The sequence below is a fragment of the Oncorhynchus gorbuscha genome, linkage group LG21 (genome assembly GCF_021184085.1).
Source record: "Oncorhynchus gorbuscha isolate QuinsamMale2020 ecotype Even-year linkage group LG21, OgorEven_v1.0, whole genome shotgun sequence".
NCBI classification, from domain to species: Eukaryota; Metazoa; Chordata; class Actinopteri; order Salmoniformes; family Salmonidae; genus Oncorhynchus; species Oncorhynchus gorbuscha.
In genome coordinates, this window is record NC_060193.1 from 44,983,661 (window position 1) to 44,996,036 (window position 12,376).

At 43.5% G+C, this 12,376-nt stretch overlaps 1 pseudogene; it reads left to right on the top strand.

The window, feature by feature from the left end:
* Window positions 1-12,376, top strand: part of LOC124008025 — a 96,238-nt pseudogene that overhangs the window by 74,551 nt on the left and 9,311 nt on the right.

Sequence of the window (12,376 nt, forward strand, 5' to 3'; positions counted from 1 at the left end):
ACTGTTTGGGTTAGAATGTGAGGGCTCCACAAAACGGGTTACAGTGCTTTTTCTGATTCATCTTGAGTTGCTTTAAAGGCCCAGTGCAGTCGGAAACATGATTTCCCTGTGTTCTATATATACTTCCACACTACGAGGTTGGAATAATACCGTGAAATTGTGAAAATGACGATGTCCTTTTGGAGCTGTTTTAAGAGCTGTTTTAAAAAAGACTGCCTGAAACGTCAGTCTGTTTTGGTGGGATGGAGATTTGGCCTGCCACGGTGACATCACCGGGCCGTCAAGTTGGTTAATAGACCAATAAGAAAGAGATTTCCAAACTCTCTGCCAATGACAGCCGCTTTTTAGTGTTCCCCCTCCCCCCACTCGGACAGCTCGCAGCCAGTCCTAGGAAAAATCTTGCTTGAGAAATTGCCCTTTTGCGAAGATGAGATTTTCTCTTCTTCTTCTTTTTGACACATTGAATTGAAAACAATCACATGAAGGTACTTAGTTGTTACTCGAGAAATGATTTGATATTGAGATTTGAAAGAAAATGTGCCTACCTGTTTCCTCTCCTCTGACCCACAGGTAATCCACAGGACGTCCACCCCTAGTGCTCTAGCCGTGGACTGGATCGGTAAGAACCTGTACTGGTGCGACATAAGGAAGAAGAGTCTGGAGGTGTCCAAGGCTAACGGACTCTATCCTGTGGTGCTGGTCAGCACCGGTCTGGACATCCCGACCGACCTGGCTCTGGATGCTGACACTGGGCATGTACAACTCTCCATCTTCTCCATCTGTCTTTACACCATGCTGCTGTCTGTCACAGTACCGTCTGGAGAGAATGAATCCAGAACGAGATTTAGCTATGTCTATCGAGAGAAACCACAGACTGTCAAAAGAAATGCCAGCTAATCAGTTTGCTATTGTGTAAGTGTACCTATGCTGTTTTGTTTCTGAGGTAGCCGACTTTCTGCTCAGGCTCTTGAAGTCTAGTACTCATTTTGATGTTGAGTTTGCTATCTTCACGTAAAACTAGTCCGTAACGAGAAGTAAACACAGTTTGATTTACATCATTTTAGTCATTTAGCAGACACTCTTGTCCAGAGCGACTTACAGTTAGTGCATTAACCTTAAGATGACCAAGTGAGAGGACCGCAATTCACAGTTCACATAACCCATTTGACCAACGAAGTGGGGAAGTGTAGCCTAAGGTGTCTAGCTGAAAACTATATCCATTCCTCTGTAGTTATGTGTTCTGGATCGACAGTGGAGAGTATCCCCATATCGGGAGGATAGGTTTGGACGGCAGTGGCCGGACGGTGATCAGCGACACAGACATATTCAGGCCTGCAGCTCTCACCATCGACTACACGGCAAAAAGACTTTACTGGGCTGACTCGCATCAAATTCTCTTCTCAAACATGGACGGTTCAAAACGACGCAAAGGTAAGGGACAGTGAATTGAGTGTTGCCCTTGGTCGGTGTCTGTCTGTCTGTCTGTCTGTCTGTCTGTCTGTCTGTCTGTCTGTCTGTCTGTCTGTCTGTCTGTCTGTCTGTCTGTCTGTCTGTCTGTCTGTCTGTCTGTCTGTCTGTCTGTCTGTCTGTCTGTCTGTCTGTCTGTCTGTCTGTCTGTCTGTCTGTCTGTCTGTCTGTCTGTCAACATTTGATGGCTCAATTGTAAATAATACTTTGTGCCGATTAAGGTCAGTTTGCCCATTGACCTTGTCATCTATCACCCCAGTGTTTAATTTGCCGTACTGTAATAATTTCGCCACCATGGCCTATTTATTACCTCACCCCCTTTATCCTACCTCATTTGCACACACTGTATATAGACTTTTTCTATTGTGTTATTGACTGCATGTTTGTTTATTCCATTTGTAACTCTGTGTTGTTGTTTTTTGTCCCACTGCTTTGCTTTATCTTGGCCAGGTCGCAGTTGTAAATGAGAACATGTTCTCAACTGGCCTACCTGGTTAAATACAGATGAAATAAATACAAATAAAATTGAGTGTACTTTTTCAAACTTTAGGTAAAAACCTTGACATTACTGTGAAGCGGTTTGTCCGTGATTGATTCAACTCCACAGAAACCGAGCGTGAGCCAAGCCATTAATATGCCTGTTCCATACACTTCAAAGCAAGGTGTTAATTGAAATGAGTCGCTATCTATCTCTGGCATTCAACCTGTGAGAAATGAGAAATGTTTTTCTCACCTTTTTTTTGAGTTATTCATTCGGTCTAACACAATTTTCCCCCAGTACTATTTGGTTCACAAACAAAACATGTTATTAAACAAGGCTTAAAAACCTCTTAAGGATCCTACCCTTTTAATACATTTTAGCCTAAAATTACATACCCAAATCTAAGTGCGTGTAGTTCAGGACCTGAAGCAAGGATATGCATATTCTTGATACCATTTGAAAGGAAACACTTTGAAGTTTATGGAAATGTGAAATTAATGTCGGAGAATATAACACAATCGATCTGATAAACGATAATACAAAGAAAAACGCATGCATTTTATTGTATTTTATTTGTACCATCTTTGAAATGCAAGAGAAAGGCCATAATGTATTATTCCAGCCCAGGCGCAATTTAGATATTGTCCACTAGATGACAGCAGTGTATGTGCAACATTTTAGACTGATCCAATGAACCATTGCATATCTGTTCAAAATGTGGTATCAAGACTGCCCAAATGGTCCTAATTGGTTTATTAATACATTTTCAAGTTCATAATTGTGCACTCTCCTCAAACAATAGCATGGTATTATTTCACTGTAATAACTACTGTAAATTATACAGTGCAGTTAGATTAACAATAATTTAAGCTTTCTGCCCATATCAGATATGTCTGTCCTGGGAAATGTTCATGTTACTTACAACCTCATGCTAATCACATTAGCCTACGTTAGCTTAACCATCCCGTGGGGAGGACACCGATCCTGTAGAGGTTAATTAAAGTGAAGTCACGACATTCTCAACGTATTTTTATTGTTAATTTAATTTCAGTCTTTCGTCTTCAACAGACAGTTTGTGATTAGCTGTAATACTTATAGTCTACTCTGTGCTCTACTAAGCCATGCTGACAGACACAGTCCATTTAGTCACGTCTTTACTTCTCTTTGCCTGCAATAAAACACCACAGAGCCTGGCAGCTTGTCACAGCAATTATTCAGGACGAGCTGTGTGTGTGTGTGTGTCAGCAGATTCCTCCTAAAGCAGTATCAGATGAACGTAATGTAGAAGTGGCATGTTAATCTACTGTGTGTGTGTGTGTGTGATCTGGCTGTATTCTAGACTCTGATTAATCAGTGTGTATTCCATTCCAGTGCCGAGTCAAGACATCCGGGAGGTGACGGCGCTGACTCTGTTTGAGGATGTCATCTATTGGACGGATGAGAAGTCCAAGTCACTGAACCGGGCCCACAAGACCTCCGGGGCTCAGGGAGCAGAGCTGCTCAGATACTGGAGAACCATCCACAACATCAAGGTGTACCACCCTCTCCGCCAACCCGACGGTAATTGTCTAGACACTCAGTGTGTGTGTCTGCATGCCTTTGAGCGAGAGAGAGGTGTTTATTTTTTAATTGTAATGAGCAAATGTGCCCTCAGACTAATGATGCTGACAGCAGAGTTGAAAAGGGAAAGGGCTGTAGCTCTGGATGTTGGGTTTTAGTCTCCCTCTCTCCGCTGCAGTGCCCAAACACCAGTGTCAGGTGACCAACGGAGGCTGCAGCCACCTGTGTCTGCTCTCCCCCGGGGGAGGTTACAGGTGTGCCTGCCCCACCCACTTCTACCTGGCTGCAGAAAACAAGACCTGCCTTTCCAACTGCACAGCCAGCCAGGTCAGTGGCCCTTTTCTCCTGCTGCTTACAGAAATATTTAACATTTGAGTCATTCAGCAGACGCTGTTATCCAGAGCCACTTACAGCTAGTGAATTCATCTTAAGGTAGCTAGGTGGGACAACAACATTTCACAGTCAAAGTAAGTAAATATTGCCTGAGGAATAATTAGAGGAGTGCTTATATTTGACATGTTATACACTTGTAACATGTCCAATATGTGTCTCATGGGAATGTGTTTCTTGCATATCCCAACTCCCCCTGAGACGCCCATAGGGAATGTGGGGTCACGGCCAGTGGCACCCTTGTCCAGCAACCCTGGATCAATTGGGTTAAGTGCCTTGCTCAAGGGCACAGTGTCAGATTTTGTTGGCTTCGGAATTCAAACCAGCGACCTTTTGGTTATTGGTCCAACGCTCTAATCACAAAGGCTACTGTACCTGCCACCCAATAAAGCAGCTACCAGCTAAGCCTGTGCTAGTTGGAGGGGGAGTGGGAGAGTTGGGGGGGTGCTGTGGGATAGATCAAGATACATTTTGATGAGGTGTGTTTTCATATGTTTTTGGAAGATGGGGAGGGGACCAGCAGGGGTTTCATTAAGGTACTTTAGTGTCCCCAAAATCTTCCTGGATGATGATGATGATGACATTTTGTTGTGTCTTGTAGTTCCGCTGTGGGACCGATGAGTGCATCCCTTTCTGGTGGAAGTGTGACACGGTGGATGACTGTGGGGACGGGTCGGACGAGCCTCCAGACTGCCGTGAGTCACCATCAACACACACATACACTTGACAAGGTCCCAGTAAGAGTGGTCACATTTTCTGTACACACCAACTCGCAATTACACAATCAATTCACAGCCCTCTAGTGGAGCAGGACACTAAGTGCACAGTACAGTACAGTAAACCCTTCTCCCTGGTTTTATTCACTAGCTGTGTTTCTATAAAGTCGGTGCAATGTGTGTGTGTGTGTGTGTGTGTGTGTGTGTGTGTGTGTGTGTGTGTGTGTGTGTGTGTGTGTGTGTGTGTGTGTGTGTGTGTGTGTGTGTGTGTGTGTGTGTGTGTGTGTGTGTGTGTGTGTGTGTGTGTGTGTGTGTGTGTGTGTGTTTCTGTTCTTTCCTCACAGCTGAGTTTAAATGCCAGCCAGGGAGGTTCCAGTGTGGGACTGGTCTCTGTGCTCTGCCTCCGTTTATCTGTGATGGGGAGAACGACTGTGGGGACAACTCTGATGAAGCCAACTGTGGTGAATTTCTTTACATTTCTGCCCATTATTGTAAAAGAGAATGCATACTCGTTACTTACCTGGTTAAATAAAGTAAATAAATAAATGATGACGCTATCCATCCTATTCTGAATCCGCCCAGAAGTTTCCACAACTGTCAAAAAACGACGTTGTAGACTACCCCGGCTAAGGCTAACACCTTTTGTTCATACCTTCTACAGAATCCTACATCTGTCTATCTGGACAGTTCAAATGCAGGAAGCGACAGAAGTGCATCCCACTGAACCTGCGCTGTAACGGACAGGACGACTGTGGAGACGGCGAGGACGAGACGGACTGCCGTAAGAATCGAATCATCCGTAGATGGATGGATCTTAATAGATACGGTCTTAAAGAAGAGGCTGACTATGTGATGAAAGTTTTGACAGCTCTGTACTTTTTGCCGGGGCGATTTCAATTTCACCTGGCCATGAAAAATGAGCCTCTGCAAGATTTAGATAATAGAGTATTGAAAAGGCTTTTAGTTGTTGGCACTCTGGTCATTTCTTTAGCGAGAGACAGCCCTTTGATGAATGACACAAGGAAAGAAAGGAACAGTGGAGAGAAACTCAGACTCTGAACAGACCGACTCTGTGACTTCCTCTCTGATCTTCACCTCTTGGTCAAGGATTCACCCTGTTAACTATTCTCTTTGGATGATAGACCCCTCACACCCTCCCCCAGCCTCCTATGTTCGTGCCGCCATACCTGGTTAATTCCCTTCGTAGACACAAGGAAGGTCCATTATTAATAAAAGCCACATGTCCTTGTTATAATACGAAAAGGAGGTGTGTTTCCTTTCAGTTGACCTAGTTTGACCTCGCTGTGGATTTTGATTGGAGTTTCATCCCCTGCTTCCCTCTGACATTTTACAGTTCTGAACTTCTGGGTGCTTCTTTCGCTTGTCTGAAATGTACAGCACCGGGTAAAGGTTATGAGACAATGCCTCATGTCTGTGGGAGAGACGGAGAGAAGGGTCTTAGTAAGTACCTGTAGTCACACCTGTCTGGTTGTCATCGCGAATCAAAGTGACAGCTCTAAGACACACTGGAGCACGGTCTCAAGACACACGCACACACATACATGCACGCCATCCATGAACGCCTTATTAGATCACAGTGGTGGGTTAACGACTCGTCTCAGAGCTCCAGCCCTAGAAGCAGTCTAATCTCCCTCCCTTCACCTCCCGAGTCTCTGGCTGCAGTCACATTCAACCCCGGCCTGGCTCAGTGGTAGAGCCGTGTTGCCCCGAGGCCACTGGGAACAGAGAGGAAGACACTGGTAATTGCACCAGCAGGGGGTTGAACCACGCTGGTAGGCTGGGTAAGGGTGGAGCTGGGTGGGGGAGGGTGTGAGGGGAAGGGTGGGGGAGGGTGTGAGGGGAAGGATGGGGGGGCTGGAGGAATATACAGCACCAAGTAAAGTGTTTCTCTGTAGGCTCTATTTTAACAAACCTAACACAATGTAAATCTATGGCTGGCGGTCAGAGCTATAGGTTTGGGGGGGGTGTCAGAAATATTTGTTGCTATTTTCTCAACCAGATTTATGGGTGCAGTAGCTGGCGGAGGCGTGGAAGGGCTGGGTTTTTGCTAAATAAACAAGTTGAAGATGTATCACGACTTGACCTCTCAATGGCCAATCAGAACATGCTCCATGGCTACATATGTGGTTGCTTCAAGTTGTCGAGAGCTTGGGACTATAAAGTTATATCTGCAAAAATATGATTCTGAGATGATTGGCATTAGAATTCCGAACCCTCATTGGTTTGAACGGTGTCAACTATTTGTATCTTGTATTCTTTTTAACTTAACAACATGAATTAGGATATTTATAGTACTATATAGGTTGAGAACATTGAATAGAACAAGGCCACATGAATAACAAAATGTTGACAAAAAATGCAAATCGAACGTTATGGTCCCAAGCTCACATTGTGTATTTATGGTATTTTATGTATTGCGTGGTAATCAACTCCTAGTTGAATGTTTGTCCAGTATAGCCTAGTTTGTTAAATAGCCTACAGAAACAAAATAACAATAAGTAGGCCCATCCCATACTTGATAAATATGTTGAACATGTTTTTGAACAGTAATTGCATGGCATCGATATGGAAATATATTGTTAACATAGCATTTGCACTGATATGGGCCTACTGTAAAAATGCATTAGCCAGGGACATGCCAAACGTTGTCAATGAGCAATATTAAATTCACTAATTGATAAGACCTACAAAGAGAGCGAGTACTTCTCATCAAATTCTCCCCGTGAGAGTATACTGTGATATTAGGCAACAACGTAGACTACGGGGGGTTTGATGCACATCCAAACTTTTCACAGGAGCTGGATAAAGATCCAATATAAAGAGAAAAGGGGGGAATATCCACTCATCGTTACTGCTCCCAGATATACTCTCTATAGCTGTAGCCTACCATTGCCGTTGATTTGGCCATAGTGACTTAGCCAAGTGAAAGGTAACAAAACGGACAAATATAGCCTCAAAGCTCCCCGCGGTTTCCCGCGGTTTGAAAGTTCCAACCGAGGAAAGTGGAAGATCCATTTTTTTTGGGGGGGGGGGGGGGGCAAAATGAATAACTGTTTTTTGATAACTTGTTCCTAAACAGGCTCCCTACGTTCGCGGACACCTTTCACGCAATGGGCATAGCACATAATGAGTCCAAATATTTCACAGAAGCTGGACAAAAATAATGTCCAAGATAAAATAAAGTAAAAGTGGAATGTCTGAGTGTTCTGATATTCATGATGTTTCAATAAAGCCCTAGTGATGTACTTAATTAAGGCTACTGTGTGCGCATCCTCTGGCAAAATCAACGTCTTTACCAATTGCTTTGCCGCTAAAACCAGCTTTTTGTCGGCCTAGTTGCACTCACTGAAATTGGCATATTGGCGCACGTTCTTAAGGACACACCTCAAATATTTCCACCCCTCCCACCTCAGTGCAAGCCAACTGACATTACACAGGTAAATTGTCGACCCCGGCGTTAGGGCTTGGAAAATTATGCGCGCGAGTGAGCGACAGAGCGAGACAGAGAGGATATTTCAGGAGCTGAGTCTCACCCAGGGTGCAGATTAGGGCAGACAGAAGGAGGTTTAGCCTGCGTCTGAGGGCTGAGGGGATGTCTTTCTGAGACAGAGGGAGGTTTAACCAGGGCTAATCACGCTGGGAGGGCTGAGGGTTTAGAGATGCAGCTGGAGCTCTAAACCACCTCCATCCCCCTCCTGCTGGGAAAGAGGAAGCTGTGCTCTGGGTGTCAGGGTACTGTGGCAGGAAGGAGGGTGTGGAGGAAAAATGAATCTGATTTACTCATAATTGTACTTTCTCTATTGCTCCACACCATAGGTGTGTTTGCCACATATAACATGATTTGTGTGAATTTGATGCAACTACAGTGCATGTGCATTGCTATTGTTTTGGTCATTTATGCTCATTTTGGTACCTTCAGTTGCATTAGCCGAGGGAGTTTTGCCATTTTTATATAGACTGGTTAACTGGTCATTTTTTAGTATAGCACGTGGCGCTGTCTCTTTTCATCTTTATTCTTTAGAGTTGATGTACTTGTTTTAACTCCCTGTCTCTTCTCTCTCTGCTGTCTCCATCCCCAGCTGAGAGCACCTGTTCTGCCAGCCAGTTCCAGTGTAAGAGCTCCCTGCACTGTATCTCAGCCCTGTGGGTGTGTGACGAGGACCCGGACTGTGCCGATGGATCGGACGAGGCCGACTGCGGTGCGTTCTACTGTTCTACCTCTAATTGTACTGCAGTGCCTTTCAGAAAGCGTTCACACACCCCTTGACCTTTTTTGCCTCACATTTGGTTGTGTTACAGCCTGAATTTAAGATGGTTAAAATTGAGATTTATGTGCAATTGGCCTACACACAATACCGCATAATGTCAAAGTGGAATTGTGTTTTTTGAAATGTAAAAAAATATATATATATTTTTTTTTGTTTTTAAGGAAAAACTTGAGTCATTAAGTATTCAAACTCCTTTGTTATGTCAAGCCTAAATAAGTTAAGGGGTAAAGAGTTGCTTAGCATGTCATATAAGTTGCATGGACTCACTCTGTGGAATAATAGTGTTTAACATGATATTTTTATGACTACCTCATCTCTGTACCTCACACATACAATTATCTGTAATGGTCCCTCAGTCAAGTAGTGAATTTCAAACACAGATTCAACAACAAAGACCAGGGAGGTTTTCCAATAGCTCATAAAGAAGGGCACCTATGGGCAAAGTAAATAAAACAAGCGGACATTGAATATCCCTTTTAGCATGGTGAAGTTATTAATTACACGTTGGATCTATCAATTCAACCAGTCACTACATAGATATAGGCATCCTTCCTAACTCAGTTGCCGGAGAGGAAGGAAACCGCTCAGGGATTTTATCATGAGGCCAATGGTTATGGACTTTAGAACAGTTACAGAATATAATGGCTGTGATAGGAGAAAACTGAGGACGGATCAACAACACTCATTTAAATGACAAAGTGAATAGATGGAAGATTTTCCAAAACATGCATATTTTTTGCAATTAGGCAGTTAAGTAATACTGCATACAATGTGGCAAAGAAATGAAATGCATGTGCTGAATACAAAAGCGTTATGTTTGAGGCAAATCTGGAGCAGGTTGAGAGCTTGAAGTTCCTTGGTGTCCACATCACCAACAAACTATCATGGTTCAAACACGCCAAGACAGTCGGGCACGACAAAACATATTCCCCCTCAGGAGACTGAAAAGATTTGGCATGGGTCCTCAGATCCTCAAAAGGTAGCTGCACCACGAGAGCATGGTTTCCTCACTGCCTAGTATGGCAACTGCTCAGCCTCCGACCGCAAGGCACTACAGAGGGTAGTGCGAACGGCCCAGTACATCACTGGGGCCAAGCTTCCTGCCACCCAGGACCTCTATAACAGGCGATGTGAAAATCGCCCTAAAAATTTCAAAGACTCCAGCAGCCACCCTAGTCATAGACAGTTCTCTCTGCTACCGCACGGCAAGCGTTACCGGAGCGCCAAGTCTAGGTCCAATAGGCTACTAAACAGCTTTCAAGCCATAAGACTCCTGAACACCTAATCGAATGGCTACCCAGACTATTTGCATTACCTCCCTCTCCCCCTATTTTACACCGCTGCTACTCTCTGTTTTTATCATCGAAGCATAGTCACTTTAAAAACTAACCGGTACCCCCGCACATTGACTCTGTACCGGTACCCCCCTGTATATAGTCTTGCTATTGTTATTTTACTGCTGCTGTTACTTTTATTTCATATTCTTATCCATTTTTTTTAACTGCATTGTTTGTTAGGGGCTCGTAAGTAAGCATTTGACTGTAAGGTCTACTACACCTGTTGTATGTGACTAATACAACACATCACTGAGTACCACTCTTTATATTTTCAATCATGGTGGTGACTGCATCATGTTATGGGTATGCTCATCTGCAAGGACTATGGAGTGTTTTAGGATAAAAAGAAACAGAATAGAGCTAAGCACAGGCAAAATACTAGAGGGAAACCTGGTTCAGGTTGCTTTCCAACAGACACTGGGAGACAAATTCACCTTTCAGCAGGACAATAACCTAAAACACAAGGCCAGATATACACTGGAGTTGCTTACCAAGACAACGTTGAACGTTAGTTACAGTTTTGACTTAAAATGGCTTGGAAAAGTATGGCAAGACATTAAAAAAATGGCAAATTGACCGAGCTTGAGGATTTATTTTTTAAATCAAATATTGTACAATCCAAGTGTGCAATACTTCCCCAGAAAGACTCACAGCTGTAATCACTGCCAATGTTGATTCTAACTAAATGTAACACAACAAAATGTGGAGTAAGTCAAGGGGTATGAATGCTTTCTGAAGGCAATGTATGTTATATTATATTCTAGTCTACACTCTTAGAAAAAAGGGTTCTTCGGTTGTCCCCCTTTTTGGTTCAAGGTAGAGAACCCTGTTGGTTTCCATGTAGAATCACCAAATGGGTTCTACCTGGAACCAAAATGCTTTCTTCAAAGGGTTCTCCAATGGGGACAGCCGAAGAACCCTTTTTAGGTTCTAGATAGCAACATTTTTTCTAAGAGTGTAGTCTAGTCTATTGTAGCAGTGTTTGATCTCAATGGAATGGCCTCCTCTAAAGGGACATTTGTATCTCGACTTTGTGTCTCGTTATGCTATATGCAATCTTTGATCAGCTAAACCCAAACACGTAGACTTCAATTGAATGTGATAGATAACGTCATGCAGACATCAAATGCCTTTTTAAAAAATGTTTTACTGATGATCACCTCATAAATGCTGACTGGTCTTTGATATGCTCATAAAGCACTTGTTAATATGGCCAGCTCCAGAGATTAGCTGGAGGAGGTTAAGTCATTTTACTGTCTCTTTCTCTCATCAAATGGACTGCTAGGGATTGACCTTGGCATTTCCACTGCTGCCTGAGCGTTTAATGGTGACATTTAGGAGGATTGAGGGGGATGACAGTAAGGTCTCTCTATGATTTGAGTCGTTCTCTCTGGTTTTCAGTCAGTGTTCCATTTTTTTTTTCTTTTCTTTTCTCTCTCTCTCTCTATGGGTCATATTTAAAGGTTTCTTCTCATCCAACCTGGCAGATATCAAGCATGAGAGGAGATGTACACACGTTGTGAACATGTTGTATACACCTACTGGCTTTGACTTCACTGGCGAGAAGCAAACAACATACGACTTCTGGAATTCCCAGCATCTTATTTGTCTTTCTTCATTCTTAAATCTTTCAGGCATGGGAAGGAATGTATTTAGTATTCAACTGCCGCGGTGTGCTCAGGTCGAATTTGAATTCTGTTAATGTCATACTAAGTCTGGGAATTAGCTCTCGAGCATGGTACCGTGTGGTTGTCAATTAATAATGCATTATGTATTTATCTATTCTCCCAATAGTTGGATTAAAAGTCTGACTGGGAGATGAGAGGAAATCACATTGCTTTGATTTTACAGTGTTGGGACGACATGTACAGACGGATTACTAGGTTGTTATTTTAGAAAGAAGAACAGGAAAGTTACTGTTCTCCTAGTCGTTCTTCTTGACAGTAGCAGGCGTTTGTATATACAGTATGTCAAGTAATGTTTCACCCTTTATTGGCCATCGTCTTGTCGCCTTCCTTAGCGAAAGCTCAAGGGACTGGCCATCGCGGTCGCGCTCACCTGGCGCTGTGCGAAACATCAACGCGGCTCCCGTGTCACACACTTTGCTTTGTGTTACGCCTTTATGGACTGTCTTTG